We start from the raw sequence: 15821 nt of genomic DNA on the forward strand, positions 1-15821 counted from the left end.
TGGAGGTTAAAATGAAATTATGAAACAATTTGAAAATAAAAAATATACTAGAATCCAGAGTTTCCAGATGATGATTTAGGTTACTTGCAACATCTCAGAGGAAAGGCAGCGTTTGTTTCCATTGTTAAATTACTCTGTAACAGCTAAAGTCTGCCGCCTTAACTTCTTCTATGGGACTATCAGAGAACTGTCTTTTGGCAGGACAGGGGGAATAAAATATGCTATTCTCTCATTTTCGATTTATCATGTGTTTTTATTCTTCGTTCGTGTTTAACTCTCCGTTTTTCTCAAGTTTCATAAAAAAAAATCGAGATTGCATTTTCTTTCTGGGACCAGAATTAAGTAATTAATTACTTCCAAATGGTTTAGCAGTAGTCTCCCGCCGAAGTAAAATGTATTCGTTTTAAAAACAAATTTTAATTTGTTTTGCATTGCTCAAGTTCAGTCGTAACAACTCGGAAAGAGTCTTCCCTGCCAGAGCACCACATTCAGGCTGGGGCAGTATTCTCTTATAACACTCTACTGATCTCTCGAATGGGAATCTGGAAGATCAGAACAGCACTAGACTGACAGCCTTCATCCTGAAATAATAAAGCAGCCATTTCCCACAGTCATTGAAGGGCTTTGGAAGACTGTATTTCTGTTTGTTTTGTTTCCCTTGACAGTCCAAAGATGTGCTAGTAGGTTACTCCGGGTTTTTTACACATAATATAGGATTTAGGTCCATCCAGGGTGCAACCTGCCCTGTGCCTGTGGCTCACATCCCCACGACATAAACGATAAGGCAGTTAGAAAATGAATGGATGTTTTCAATCTTTGTGAAGGCCACGATTTTTTATTTGTATGTAAACTGTTAGCAGCGTGAATCTCATAACGAATAGCTTTTAAAGCATTTGTGAAAAAATGACAGGCAGTGAAGCAACGGGTACCCCTCCCCATTCAGATTCCTTGCATTTGTTGGTGAAATACATGTACTGTATCGTGAAAGTTGGTTATAGACAAAGACATTCTGATCTCAGAAATAATTAATTTAGTTTGCATGAAGCTAAAAATGGCTTCTCAATACCAGTTCTTTGGGGGTACAGTATGTAATTTCCATCCACAGTGAATCAGGTCTGGCTCATACTCAGCTAATCCCCTGATGCATTTCAGTGATATCACATTCTGAATTGCTGGTTCAGACACACACTTTTCCATGACACCACAGCACTGGGTTGGTGAGCCTTTGTAGACAGTCTACTGAGTTAATGAGTGAAAGCACAGAGCTCTTCAAGTTGCCTCTGCTGGATTTGGGTCTTCTGGTTAAAAGGAGGCTTTCTTTTAAAGAGTGGTTACTGTCTGTCACTTTGCCTCTCCCTTCCACGAAGAGCAGCATCAATGAATATGCAGAAATGTATGTTGTCTTACAGATGTTGGAGTGCCAATCCCCTATACCCCCCCCCCCCCAACATCTGCTCATGATTTCTCTCTGTTGCATCTGGTTGCATTTGTGCAAATATCACTCCCTATTCATTATTATTTCCTGGGGCAGAAAGCCCTAACACATAACCCTCTTAATATTCTCTCACGTCTGCTCGGGCCACTCTAGCGTGTTCTGATTAGAGCTCTGTCTCTATCCCCCTCTTCGAATCCCGAGCTTCTGGCCTCTGCTTCCTGGCCACCCACATCTAAGCTGTGCGTCTTCGCCCTTCTCTCAATTTCAAGGAATTTCCTCCCTTCATATTCAAAGCGTGTCAGATATTTTTGTTCATCTCCTCTAAGTGGTAGGTTTAACCACCTCCTTATGTTTCTTGTCAGCTAGCTGTGCTAAGACCCCTGTCTGTATTTTAAAGTAGTTCCTGTCGAAAGAGTCTGTGTAATGCTATACTGTACTATTACCTGTACAGTCTCTTACACTATCAGTCAATAGCTGTAAACTGTGTTATCCCACACCAGTACTAGGGCATGATATGGTATCTGATACGGTTTCAATGCCAAATCAGGCATTAGCCAATGGAGTCTTGTGTGGCTTCAGATGAACAGATCCCATGTAATTTCGACACATACAGGTTTTTTCAAGCTGTCTCATATTCTATCCAAAGCAGCAGAGTCAAAATTTTGCCTCAAATTATAATGTCATTGATGGCAGACACAGTCGGAGGCATTTGAATTGGAAGAACAGAGGGAAAGCCAAAGAACTTCCCACAGAACAGCCAGATGCCTCAGAATAATGATGATGATAACAATATGTGAGAAATGTGACTGTGTGTCCTTACCAACCTTTTTTTGCGGATCTGCTAACTTCATCCTCTTAATTTGTTTTGTCCTCACTTCAGCCTGGAGTTCATCTTCTTCGCTTGTCTATACTTTATATTTTAAACAAGGAGAACGTCCCCCCTCCCCGTGCCTCCACCCTGATTCAACACCGTTGTGTTCAGGACTTCATTCATCAGTCCACCCGCCTCTCAGGTGAGACATCTTCTGACAAGATTCTCACTTTCTCAAAGATGACTTCCACTAAGAGCAAAGGGCACACTAAAGAAAAAGAAATCACAACGTGTGGAAAATAAAAATAACATTTACAGATGGGTTAACACTGGTACACTTAAATACTTCCTCACCACAATTATTGAACCCGTTTCTCTACATTGTTCCCCTTTGCAACACTAACTTGCTACTACCCTTGTACACTTCATGACAGTTATCTAAGGAAAATGGTTTGTAGGCTATTTTGTTCTTGTGCTCCTTGTAGTTTAAAATGGCAATTAATACTGTAAATGAATTAGAAACAAGACCAGACCTCCACGCTGCTTTCAAATGCAGCTTGAAGAAGCAAATTCACTTCTCAGCAGCGACTGAAATTCTGCAAAAACCTAAATTCCAAAAGTTTTCCCCGAGCGGTGTTGTGGGGCCTCGTAAGGCGAGACTTTTAACATTTCCAGTCACGTCAGCGTGAATCCCCATCGCCAGAGATATTTCAACTGCTGTTTCTAACCCCATGCCTGTGCGCTGAAAGACATAACTCTCGCACTATTTGTTTTTGTGAATTGTCTGACCCGAAGGTTCAGGACATTCTGACACTGCTTTCACCAGGCACATCAGCACGGAGCAGCAGTGAATGCAGGGGGCTGTGTCTAGCTCTCAGTCCCGGCCGAGTCAACCTGCCTGAATACACTTTTTCTTCAGAGCACCTTCACTGAAAACCGCACTGTGTTATTTTAAAAGCCGGGCATGACAGCACAGATTCCGACTTGCTCTTTTTTTTTTGTCCTGCGCAAGCAAGTTACCACCATAAAAGTATTAAATGAATACCGAAAAACTCTTCACCTCCTGTTTTCTGATGAGTAAATTCTCTTTTGCGCCGTGTTGAGAGATAAGGCACAGGGCAGAGATGCCGTGAGCAGGTATCGCGGCGAAAACACAGACCCTCGGAAAGACGTTGCAAACCCGCGTGTGTTACGAACACGCCTGCTTTACAAAAAAAAAAAGTCCCCAACAGTGGAATACGAAAGTCTGGAGCCGTTGTGGATTTTAACAGGCGTGAAAACATGGAAAGGGTGAATCAATTTCAAAGTGAAAGTCCAGTCACTGCCCTCCATAAATGTCAGCCCTGTCTCAACTCTCAGCTGAGGCTCTGTGTATTGATGCGAGTCGGGGGCAGTGGGAATAGGGGAGCTCCATCTTTATTTAAACCTCCACAGCTCCCACACAGACCAGCATGTTTAGGCCAAGGCCTATGACTCCCCCTCCTGTTTTGTCTAAAGCTGTGACGGTGGCACTGTCTGACCCCCAGCTGTAATAATACAGACCCCCAGGGCCACAGCCCATGTCTGGGGGGGCGCCTGGACCACAGGGCTCAGTCTTAAGCAGCGCTGTTGAATTGGCCTGTATCCTGCCACTGAAAGACGGGTCTCCAGGCCTGACTGACGTCTGAGTGACATGACAGGTTCACACTCACCCACAGTGGAAGGAAATCAAATCACCATGAAATCGACCAGCTTTCACTCTTCCTGGAAGACATTAAGCACGAAAAATGAAAAAAAAAAAAAAACTATATTTTTCAGTTTCAAAAATTTAATTTTGTAATGTTTTTTTTGTGTGTGTGTGTGTGTGTTTTTGAACAGCTTGCTTTGGATAGGAATAAATATTATTTAATGAAACATGATCAAATTCCATCCCACAGGCTTTCTGGAGATCTGTTGCGTAGCATCTGACAGAACCTTGTTTCGTGGAGAAATTCTACAGGTCTTGGTGATAAAAACTGTAACGTTTATTTCTTAAATGAGTGTTGCACTTCATTTTTTATTTCTCAGTATTTTGTGTGCATAAAGGTTAGGTCGTGGAATGTAAAGCAAGAGCCGCCAGCTGCTTGAGCTAGGATACAAAGTCAGACAATACAGAAAGAGAAAGGCTGAGCAACCCCATCTCCCTTTCTGTGGTAAATACAAACAGATGTTTGTTGTGCTTTTGGGGGATTGGCAACATGCTGTCACAGCTGAACGTTCGCACTACTAACTGAAAGGAATATGTTATTCTGTTGCACTTTCTCCATGTCTCGTATCTTCAAATGTAGGTTTAATTCTAATTCTGAACTGAAGAAGAGCTTCGAGTGGAGAGAAGAAATTTCATCCACAGACCATAAGTGGTAAATGCAAATTCCCAAGCAGTAGATATTTTGCCTGAATTAAAGGTTTTTGCTTTGAGGAGATAAGATGGTGCATGAGTATTTGTCCGCAAAAGCTCGATAGCATGTTAAGCAATCAGTCATATTTAGACAAAATGATCATCTTTAAGGCACCAAACTAGACATTTCCCCTGACGTTTCTTCCTGAAAATGGGCATTCTGTAAATGCTGTCACGTTTGTAAAAAGTATTCTTGCAATGCAAAGCTTGCTTTTGTATCTAAAAACAGCTACTGTATGCTATGCCAGTAGAGGAATAAATCCTATGGAGAGAAAGAAGAATGCAGCTTTGTTACTGTCTGCTGCAGCTGCATGCTCTCCCCAGATAGGAGCGTCAGCCTCTTCAAGGGCCCTATCAGACCTCCACTGTCTGTCAAAGCAGGTCGTCTCTGCGGTAACAGTGAGGGGGAGCCTGTTTCAGCACCTTTTCTCCTTCAGGGGAATGTGTTGATGGCACAAGGGAGCTCAGCCTTTGGCTGTCAGTCTTGCTAATTCAGCTCATACTTCTGAGGCGTCCTGAATGGGGGACCAGCCTACAGCAGCGCTTCATGCTGTGGTAGAAAAATTAGCACGGCAGATTTGACTGTTTTCCAAAAATATCAATACAAATAAGAGCCCGACACATAATGAATAATCCTTATTTGTTTTATTTTAATTTTGTTTGTGTCTGTTGTGTCATGTCAAGTGCTTTTTAGTGGAGGTAATAAATCTACAAGTTAAGTAAGTACTTTAAGTAAGTAAAGAACTTGCTGAGACACAGACCTCTGTCTAAGAGGCCAGGGAAGGCTAGACTGAAGGACTGTGTCTTTTAACATGTGTTGGAAACAGACAGAGCCGGAGGGGCTTGTCCAGTCTCAGGTAAAGTGCTCCACAGCTTCACAGCGCATTTCTACAGAAAGCCCAGTTGGCCAAGTGTATAGTATAGTATAGTATAGTATAGTATAGTATAGTATAGTATAGTGTAGTGGCGTTGCAAGAGCGAAGATGAGGAGAGTGGAGCTGTTGAAACAGAATTTAACGTTATAACACCAGTGTTGCGAATTGATATTGCCTGTTCAATTCAGAAGGATCCTGATACACCACAGAGGTATAAGATGACTCTCTTCATCAGCCTCTGAAATACAGCACCCATGTCATGTTAACAACCACTACAAAGTGAATATGGTGAAAACCCCAAGCATGTTCTCTGCACGGTAACACTATTATTACTATTGAAACAGTGTATACGTAATTGAGCTGTTAAACACTCATATGCCTTGGTAAATATGCGTTGGTTTAACTTGAATTCGTAGTGACATTCTCCTTAAAATCTAAGCAATGAAAAGCAGTAGACTTTTTTCAATGTCAAATGTATGGCAATTAGGGGATACAGGTTTCAATTGTAATATAATTGTAATAAAAAATACAGGTCCCATGACTGAATGGCGATTCATATTCTTACAATGGTAAGTAGTAAGTAAACGCTGTTTGATCCTACAACATGACATTGGACTGACTAAAACAATCAATTTAATAGCCTTAAATAATAACATTTTTTTCTTCCAATATGAAGACTGTCTTGTGGACAGAGATGACATTCAGAGACACAAGCTAATTTGTGAGGTATTTATTCTTTCAAGCCTCCCTAATAATATTGTACCTGCATGTTGCATCTTCCATCTGTTTCAACAGTATCAATTGCTTTTTGTGAGGCTCAGCTGGCATTGTTAGTCCTGGAGCCGGAGCTCAAGAAGAGATGAGCACGTGTCGCTCACATCTGAAGTTCTTAGAGCATCTGTTAGTGATTTTTGCCCACATAGTCTTCTTCCAGCGGATCCGTGATACCTTACCAGTCGGCTCGTGCAATCTGATATGGAGCACAAATCACGGAATCTGGCCGAACAGAAACACACCCAGGAGGAAGGCTCTGAACATTTTTCATGTGTTCATTAGAACTGCTTGGCCCACACAAAGGAAAGGGTGGAGGGCGAGTCAGAGCGTACAGAATTGATTTGCTTTGGCACAGAGTCCCTTCTTTGATGGTTAAACCATTTATTTCTTCAAATACTCATTATGGAACATTAGCCCTTGTTACAGCTATTAATGACTCTCACATTGTCAGAGTGTGGAGATTCAATAGAAGAGTCAAACTAGGGGCTGAACACAGACAGGATGTTTTTTTGCAATGTTTTTTGTAATTGGCGGTGATTTGTGTCTCCCTGTTTATTATTCTGTAAACCCCTGTTTACTCTTTAGAGGGTTAGGTGGGTCAATAAGGACATTCTTGTGATTCACAATTTCACATTTGTGAGAGGATTCAGATGAGTCTCCTGCCAGGCTTGAAGAAGGTCTTAACAGGTCACCTACAGCCAGGTGAATAAAGCTTCATAGACTGGGACAGAAACTGAGACATCCCCAAGTGGTGATCCAGTTGCAGTGAATCCCAACACCTACACTGTGAGGTATTGGGCTTCTCCTCTGCTTTCAATTCACTAACAGAACTGGGCGGGAACAAGACTTGCAAGCCTGCAGGTTAGGCATTGCTCAGACCTGTGCCTTTTGGCTGCTATGCCGTGTGTGTTTTCCAAGCATTACGTACAGTAAGAGAGAAGACAAAGCTTTTCGTCAGCTCTTGTTCAAGAGCAACAGCATTCAGAGCCACGAGAACAGAGCAACTTGCAAGACTTCAGCACAAATGGAGTTTCACTCATGAAGACGGGCCGAGTCCATGTGATGTGATTCGAGGAAATTTGAAATCAAAGCATGAAGAACGCTTTCAATACCGAGGTCTTTCTGAACCCTCCCTCCTCTAAAAATCTTACATATTCTGTTTAGTAAAGAGGAGGATCTTCGCCTATGATGAAGTTTTGGAAGCCAAGCAGCAGAAGACTGCACCCTGTGCCAGAGAGGATCACTGCAGGCTCCCAGCCTGGGTGGACACTGAGCCGGGCCTTCAGTCCTGTAAGAGGAGCACAAGGGGGAAAACGCAATAAGAATAATAATAATGAAGGAAAGCTGCTGGGACCGCAGCCTGATTTCACCAAACAGCAATCCCACATGAAGGCAAAGCACGTTTTCTGTTACAGGAGGGTTTTCGTTTCTCTCGGTTCCTTGTCAACATGGTCCTCGTTAGCACAGAGGGGTATCGCTTTCCACTGAAGTCATACGGTTGGATCCGCACTCCACACCAAGCCTGCAATTTCAATTTGCATTTCATTTCAGTTTAATCTCTTTTAATTCCCATGGCAAACAGGCGCTTGTGTTACAAAACTGAAAATGTTTTATCTTTGTTTGTACGCTTTTGTCTGGGCTGTGTTCTCACCACAGCACAGTCCGCAAAGAAATAATGATTATCATAAATAACAAATAACCAAAGACAGGAGAATAACTACAGTATGTTGAATCCTGTGATCATTGACACACTACAGAATCAGGGTAAGGTTTTACAACAAATTATGAGCTAAGAACTCTGGTCCACTGTTGAATAGTACAGTTGTGTGTTGAGAAAATGTGTAAGATAGTGTTGCAGCCTCAAACTACACACCTCGACCTTGCAAGCTAACAGTGCAATGTTTTCACTTCTGTTTAATCAGTGTCATGTGTTTTCTGGAAGCTCAGATGGGCTCAGAGTTGAGGGTATGTTTAAGTCGTCATATCAGAACTGTGGATAGGTTGTTTCATTCCTAGTCATTCTTAGGCAGTGTGTTCGCAGTATACATTTCCCAGCTTTAATGAAAATAAATTCTGTGGGCTCTGTCCCAAGCTGTGTCAGGACCACAGTCCCGATTACAATCTCCAATGTACTGGGATTTAAAACCTGCTTTGTTCTGAGCATCCATCCATTCATTTTCAGGCCACTGCACCTGAGGAGACTTGTGTAATTGTTACATTGTTTCGTCTACAGTATTTCATCATAAAGATTTCCCTAATTCCCTAAGAATCCAAGGTATATCCTGCTTGTCCTGGTCTTTTCAGAGACTTGCGATGATTCTTCTGCAGGTTCTCTCATCACCAGAATACAATGTTTTTTAATTACATTACAAGGTACAGCACAACCTTGCTAAGTAACATGGTTCCTGACAAGATGGCTCTTGAGCTTTCCCACTCATGTTCAAATTCATTGTTCTGTCAATCTGTGAGTTCAGCTCCCCAGAGAATTCAGAGCATGGTTATGTATTTTACTTTAAACAGTAATTTTGCAGCAAACATTTTTTTTTGTTTTGAATTATACCAAGAGGTAAAATAATGCTGTTGTCCCATTGTAGTGTATTTGTAATCCTTTATTCAACCAGATACGAGAATGAATCTGTCACTTACAGGGATGACCTAGACATATATCTAGACATGGATAACATAAGATAGTTACTGGAGCAATTTGAGTGAATATCCCACTCAAAATCTGAAGTCATCATCCTTAATGCAAGAATCAAGAGCCCTTCTTTTTCCCACCTGTTATCACATGCTAACATCTGCTGGAGACCCAGAAGGAGGATTAGCAGGCTGACACAATCCGCGTGAGATGTGTAAACAAGTGAGCAGTGTGTCACATTCTAGGACCGATGACTGGTTCCCTTCACACTTTGTGAGTATCTGGGTGCTTTCAAAGGCAAGGATCACAACTGCCAAAGAAGGCGCAAGCAGCTTCAACTGGCAGCGCAGAGGAGAGTAAGGTAACAGCAGATCGGAAAGGCCAGGGCTTCACCTCAGGGCACATAACTGAAGAGCCCTCCTGTGATCTCTCCTAAGCAGACAGGGAAACAGGGTGCCAGAGGGCTGTCCTGTCATGTTTTGTTGTGTGTGGTTTTACTTACCCACCTCTTAGGAAAGAAGGAAGCAATAAAAGAAAGAATCGCTGACTACACTCCACCCAGCATTAACAGTAAGAGAAGTCATGTCAGTATCCTTTGAAGGCAGAATTATAGTTCATTCAGTAAACGCACTGCACATTCATGCCACTCTGTGCGTGATGACTTTTTCTGTTTTCCTATTATTATCACATATTGATGTCCTTTGGAAGCTCAGAAAGAAAATTAGAAGGCTAACACACACTAAAAAAGCCCAGTGTCCTGTGAAGTTTGCAAGTTCTTTAGGGCCTAATTACAGAACAAAATACATTGACTAGAAAATATGTTGCATTTGGGTAGTTATTGTAAACATGCTCACAAGATGATTGGTATGCTGGCACCCAGTGGTGACTTGATCATATGGACTCCAGGTTTTCAGTGCACACACAATATTGATTTTAGACTCTATACACATCGAGAAATATTTATTGGCATCATCTAATTGTTGATACCAGACTGCCAGAATCTGTATGTAACCTGCAGATCTTTTAGGGGCATTTTGTTGCCACAGGGTAGTGCAGTGGTACAGTGGTCAGTGTTGCTGCCTCACAGCACTGGGGCCCTGGGTTCAGGTCAGGGCTGCTCTCTGCCTGGTGTCTGCATGTTCTCCCTGTGTTGGTTTCCTCCAGGAGCTCTGGCTTCCTCCCACAGTCCAGAGACATGCTGGTGGGTTAATTGGCTTCTGGGAAAACTGGCCCTGGTGTGAGTAATGGACTGAGTGTGACAAATCCAGGGTGTGCAAGTTTCTCCAAAAACATGGGAAACTACTGTAAACCATGAAGAAGGCGCCCCAGCCGAAACGTTGTGTTTCTTTTCTTCTCTTTTCAGCGTGGAATAAACCTTAACTTGTTCCTTTAAACCTTTATACGTTGCCTACTTACAGTAGTTCCTAGTCATTTGCACATTACTCCCAGATAGAAAAACACAAATGAGAACTTTCTCTGTGTTCGCTTGAATAACTGAATGGTTTTCGCATGCATGTGAGACTAGGAGAGAGCGCAGCGAGCCCAGCAGCGCGCAGACGGGGAGGGGCAGAGTGCAGCCCAGTGAGCTCAGGGTCTCCGCACGCTCCCAGCTGCTTTGATGGGGAGGAAGAGCTGAAGCTGCACAGAGCCCTGTGGGGATCAGGGGCTGTACCTGCTGGGCACATGTGTTACTAGACACTCATTTGCACAAAATAAATTCCACACTGCCTTGAGCTATGCGGTAGAAGATCAAAAGTAGAGGTTATCTTCAGAAATTTCCGGATTACATCAATGAGGTGAAATAATACAGTCTATTCTCCACAGAATAGCTGTCCCTTCTGATTGGGTAAAAGTCCCTTATTCTTGGCAGGCTCTTAGAATGTGAAGCATTGAATCATAATTTTTAGCCTTTCTTCTTTTTTTTACGGACAAAAATATTCATGTTTTCCCCCGCAGAAGAGGGAATAAAGAACTGTAGAGGACAGAACTACCAGATTCAGACTGAATTTTAATGGAAGAGACATATCAAAATCTTTCATATCCCTGTACAAAAAGTCTCTTAAAGTCGTCAACAAAACGTACATACATGTGTAGCATAAATATTTCCGATTTCCCCAACAATCGCATTTATCCGTTTCTTGAAAGCTGGCCTCGAGCAACTTGGCTGAGCAGCTCCTTTCAGACAAACCTTCGTGTAAAAAAGTGCCTCAGATCTGCAGGGTTAAATGCACTTTCTCTTATTTTCCATTTGTGTAAACTGCTTCACGTTTCGCACATTCAGTTAAGTCTTCAGTAATACGCTACAATATTAAAATAAAAATATCAGTTTCCCAGAGTAGTGCGTTTGTTTTGAAGTATTTACCTTACGTATATATTACGTGCATATTTCATATGACAATTTTTAATTTTCAAAATATTGTTTATTACGTTCTCATTAGCTTTCCATATAAATGTGTGCGAGTCCCCCATGGTTTATCAATAAAAGATGCGTTACGCATAACTTTACTTAGCTTTATAACTACAGTTTTATAACTACAGAGGAAACATGCATCGCTTTGGTTGACTTGGCAGACTTGAGATCTTTCTGATACAAACTGGTCCAAATGCAAACTACTGTAAATAAGTAAAATAGTCTTTGAACAGCACAAACCATTACATTTTTGTTGATTTCCTTTTGACTTAATTAGAGAAAACTCGGGGAAAGAAATTAGTTAAAATACTGTAGTAATTTAGTAATTCACATTACTTTGTTGAACAAATCGAACAGTTTATCTTAGTCCGATATTTTACTGCTTTTCATAATTTTAATTTTATCAATGCATACGGGTAGGCAGACAAAAATATTAAATTCTTAAACTTGATTTTTTTTTCAGACACCAGTAACTTGATCCCTATTGTATGTATTCCTATTAATTTAAGGAAAAGCATATTTTCAGTCTCTGTTGTCAGAACCTGTAGTTTATGAAGCACTTCTGTGCCATTGTAATACAGGTTTACATCGCCATCTGCTGGTGCAACACAGAGTCTGCAGGCAACTCGAGTGTTGGGGATTGTTGGATATCAAAACCGTATTGATGCAAAATCAGGAAAAACAACTATCTTACACTTACACTGTGTTTTACAGATTTAATAAAGTAAACGGTTTTAACTGAAATCAAAATGAAATTGAAACAAGTGAAACCTATTTGTTGTAGGAAAACGTGAACGTTTACATCACAGCACAACGTTGCAAACATTAGAACAGCCCAGCTCAGCTAGTCATATAAATGTATAAGATCCAGCCGGATGTTCCCATATAGTTCAGGCGTTTCTCATAACATACGCAGGTTTCCAACCTAAATATCAATCAAGAACAAATTCCGGGAGGCCAGGAACTGAACAAGGTGTGTTGAACAGTGTGTTTGGTGGAAATAATCCTTGAGCGTTCCTGCTTACTGTAGGTAATGTGTTGTAAACACGTTATATCTGTGGTCGTTGTCTATTGTTTCATGAAACAGCAGCGGTAACGTTCAGGATATCACTATTAACACGAATGAAGGAAAGTACTGAAGCTGAGTTAAAATGCATTGTGGTTTCCATAGTATAGTCAAAGCCTCAGGTGGTTTCCAAACTTTCACGTATAAACCTGAATTTGCCACAGTAATTACTTGCTAATAAGATTGATATGTTGTCTTTATGGCATTTTCAAGCTTCTGATAAAGTCTGTTTACTTAGATGACTGGCTGATTCTCATGATAGGGATGGGATGGGATATTGAAACTTAGCAAACAAAAAACAGACTTCAAAATAAGCCGTAAGCTATGCAGCAGACCATTTAAGATATCTAAGGATATAATTTTTTACATATGCCTTTTACAGACATAGTTACGCCTCTCCATTTATTTCTGCCCTTATCCTTAACAAGCATGTTACACCTGTGACAAGCTGTGCACCATCCAGCCTCACTTCGGTTATTAAGGGCATGTGCATGCAATCGAACCACACAAATATGTTTTAAGAAATTTTAAGTAACTGTGAAGGCACAGATGGTACAAATGAATTGTCTTGATCTACGCAAAGATGGGTTTGCGCTCCTAAGAGCTGAGGCAGGTTGAAAACGCCTCACTAAGCAGCCACCTCCTTTTTACTGCTGCTAAAAAGTGCTGCCTCTCGGATTTATTGCTCATTTTGGCAAGCACGCGTTTGCTTACGTGAAAATGTGTAACTAAAATGTGGAGCATCAATTAAAGCATTGCAATCAGTCAGCCCGCCAGCCCTGCCATCAGCACATCTACTGAAGTTCCTGATTGCCCCTGTAGATGGTAGCTCAGGCACACAGGCACATAACCCAGACAGAGGCAGCATCAGGCACAGCAGCAGCGAACTGCACGATCAGCATTGCATAAGTGTTTGGAGTCGAACCAAAAGCTGCATTCCTCCTGGCCTTTCACTCCCTAGAAGTATTTATTAACTAGCAATGGTGCATTAAATAGGAACATCTCTCTTTTTATGGTGGCCTGTGTTTTATTGTTATTGTGAACCATTTTACGGCAATTTGGGGAGGCAGCTGAGCAATTTAGTCTTTATGTTGGGGAAAGTGGTGAAATAAAAGGCGAAAATCCTTACGCCAGGATGTGAAAATCTCCGTGAAGCTGACGCTTTAGGTCCCAGAACTCCACAGACTAGCGGAAGGACTTTCTCTCCTCACCCTTGGCACAAACGTGCAGGAACCTGGAGTCTCACCCAGCAGGCGATGGATACGGGGCAGGAATACTGCCTTGCAAAAGGATTCAGACTCTCACACAGTTTTCACATTTTATTGCTTTACAATTTGCAGTCATGGCACTTGCTTGCTATTAATACCTGTTATATACACAAGGTACCCTACAGTATGCAAGACAAAGAAGGAAAAGATACAAGTACCTGGATAATTAATAGGAAGGAAAAGTTGTTATTGTATACCCTGTATTCATACCCGGTACAGTGACAAACATAATTAATGTAGGTGCACAATATTTCCTTAACAAGCCACACAATTAGCTGAGTGTCTTAATAGTGGTACACTACATGTGATTTAACATGACAGAGCAAATACATCTACTTTCTCAGTCATGGAGTTATAAGCATAGCAAAATGTCAAATCAGGGATAAGGTGGACAAGGGCACAGATTGGGAGAGGGTATAAAGATATTTCAAAGGCCCTTTCAAAGGCACAGAAAAGTGCACAAGTCGTAGTTTATCTCTAACCTCCATTTATCCTGAATCTTTCCCTTTCCATCATCTGTCTACCAACTGTTTTCATGTGGTTAATATCACATATCCAGCCACAAGGAGACAAAAATTGTTCCATTTGTTTCTGAAACGGGAAGAAAAAGGGAAAATAACTTTTTTTAAAATACCTAAAAACCCCAAGCAAGGAATTGTGCATTGTTTCTGCCCAGACCTGTAATTTCTCTGACTTCGTCACATTTGTTTTGTATTACAGTACATTTTGTTGATGAAAAATCTGACTCTGTAGACGATGTCACGCCGTAGTAACCCCAATGTATATCAGAAACAACTTTCTAAAAAACAATTCAGAAACAATTCAGAAGACCCCATCAACACATTCAATTATCAGTGAATGTCTAGATAGTGTTTTCCGGTCATTTAAAACCATGAAGACCTCTGGGTTATTTTCCATTGTCTCAAGGACACATTCGCAGCGTGTTCAGGACACCCTAGAGCCCATGTTTGGAAGCAGCGTACTGTAAAAAGGGAAGTTTTGGTACAACATGGATAAAAATGTTTAAGTTATATTTTGCAAGCAACGTATTCTTGTCTACGGCTGTAGGAGAAAAGAAATTATGACAAACGTAAGGGGTGAATAAAAATGTGTCCATATGTTCTTATGAAGATGGCATGAATTAGTGTTTAAATACAAGCCAAATAAGAGTATAAAATATCAAACGAAATAGTTAACATTCTGTGAAGGTACATGTCTACAGCAGATTGCGCATCCCAATGAAAATGACCTTCATTCCTAGCAATCACGTCTTGAAAATTATTTAAGCTAGCATTATTGAAATGATGTCTGGTTACTGTGGAAACCAAATACATGTAAATAATGTGATCTGTTGGTGCCATCTGGAAATCATTGAACTGGGTGCTATTTTTTTCTTTTTTTATTGCAGGATCCATTTCCATATTTATTTGTGTAGCTAAGTCTTGGTTCGCGAAAATGGTTATGTAGAGGGATTGAGAGCATATCTTAAACAAACAGGCTTATTAACATGGATTTTGGGTACATCCCGAACAGTAATGGATTTACAAGACAAGCCTTTTCTTTCTCTAACCTCTTCTTTTTCCGAAAATTAAAACCAGACCCAGAAAGCGCTCTGTGGTGCACACAGCGTAGAGGAGGGCATTCTGTCTTACTGCTTTTTTACAAGATACAATCTGCCAGGATAATCACAGTTATGAAAACAAGAGTCAATACACAATAGGTGTTAATACGATCATCAGTCTATTGCAAGTAACCTTGCAATACTCCAATAATCTTCTGTGCAGTGTTAAGTGGATAATTGCAGATAAGCTCCATGCACATTATTCTGTATTCAGACTTGTTTCCCTTTCACCTTCAACTAACATTCTATTTAACTGACTACAGCGCATGCAATTTAAATCACATCTGGGTCTTTACTCCTGTCTTCCTTGGTGTGTCAGTGAAGCAATGCCAGCTCGTTCTGGGGAAGGCAGGGGATGTATGAAATAAGACGAGTCAGAAACTCTGGATAGCTGTAATTTTCAAATCGGGTACAGAAAGAATGACTGGATGCACTGCCTCTTCCATTACACGTACAGCAGAGTATGTGTAGGAAAACTTCTTTGTAGATTCAGATTTCAAATTCTTT

The sequence above is a fragment of the Lepisosteus platostomus genome, chromosome 2 (assembly GCF_059453375.1).
Source record: "Lepisosteus platostomus isolate fLepPlt1 chromosome 2, fLepPlt1.hap1, whole genome shotgun sequence".
NCBI classification, from domain to species: domain Eukaryota; kingdom Metazoa; phylum Chordata; class Actinopteri; order Semionotiformes; family Lepisosteidae; genus Lepisosteus; species Lepisosteus platostomus.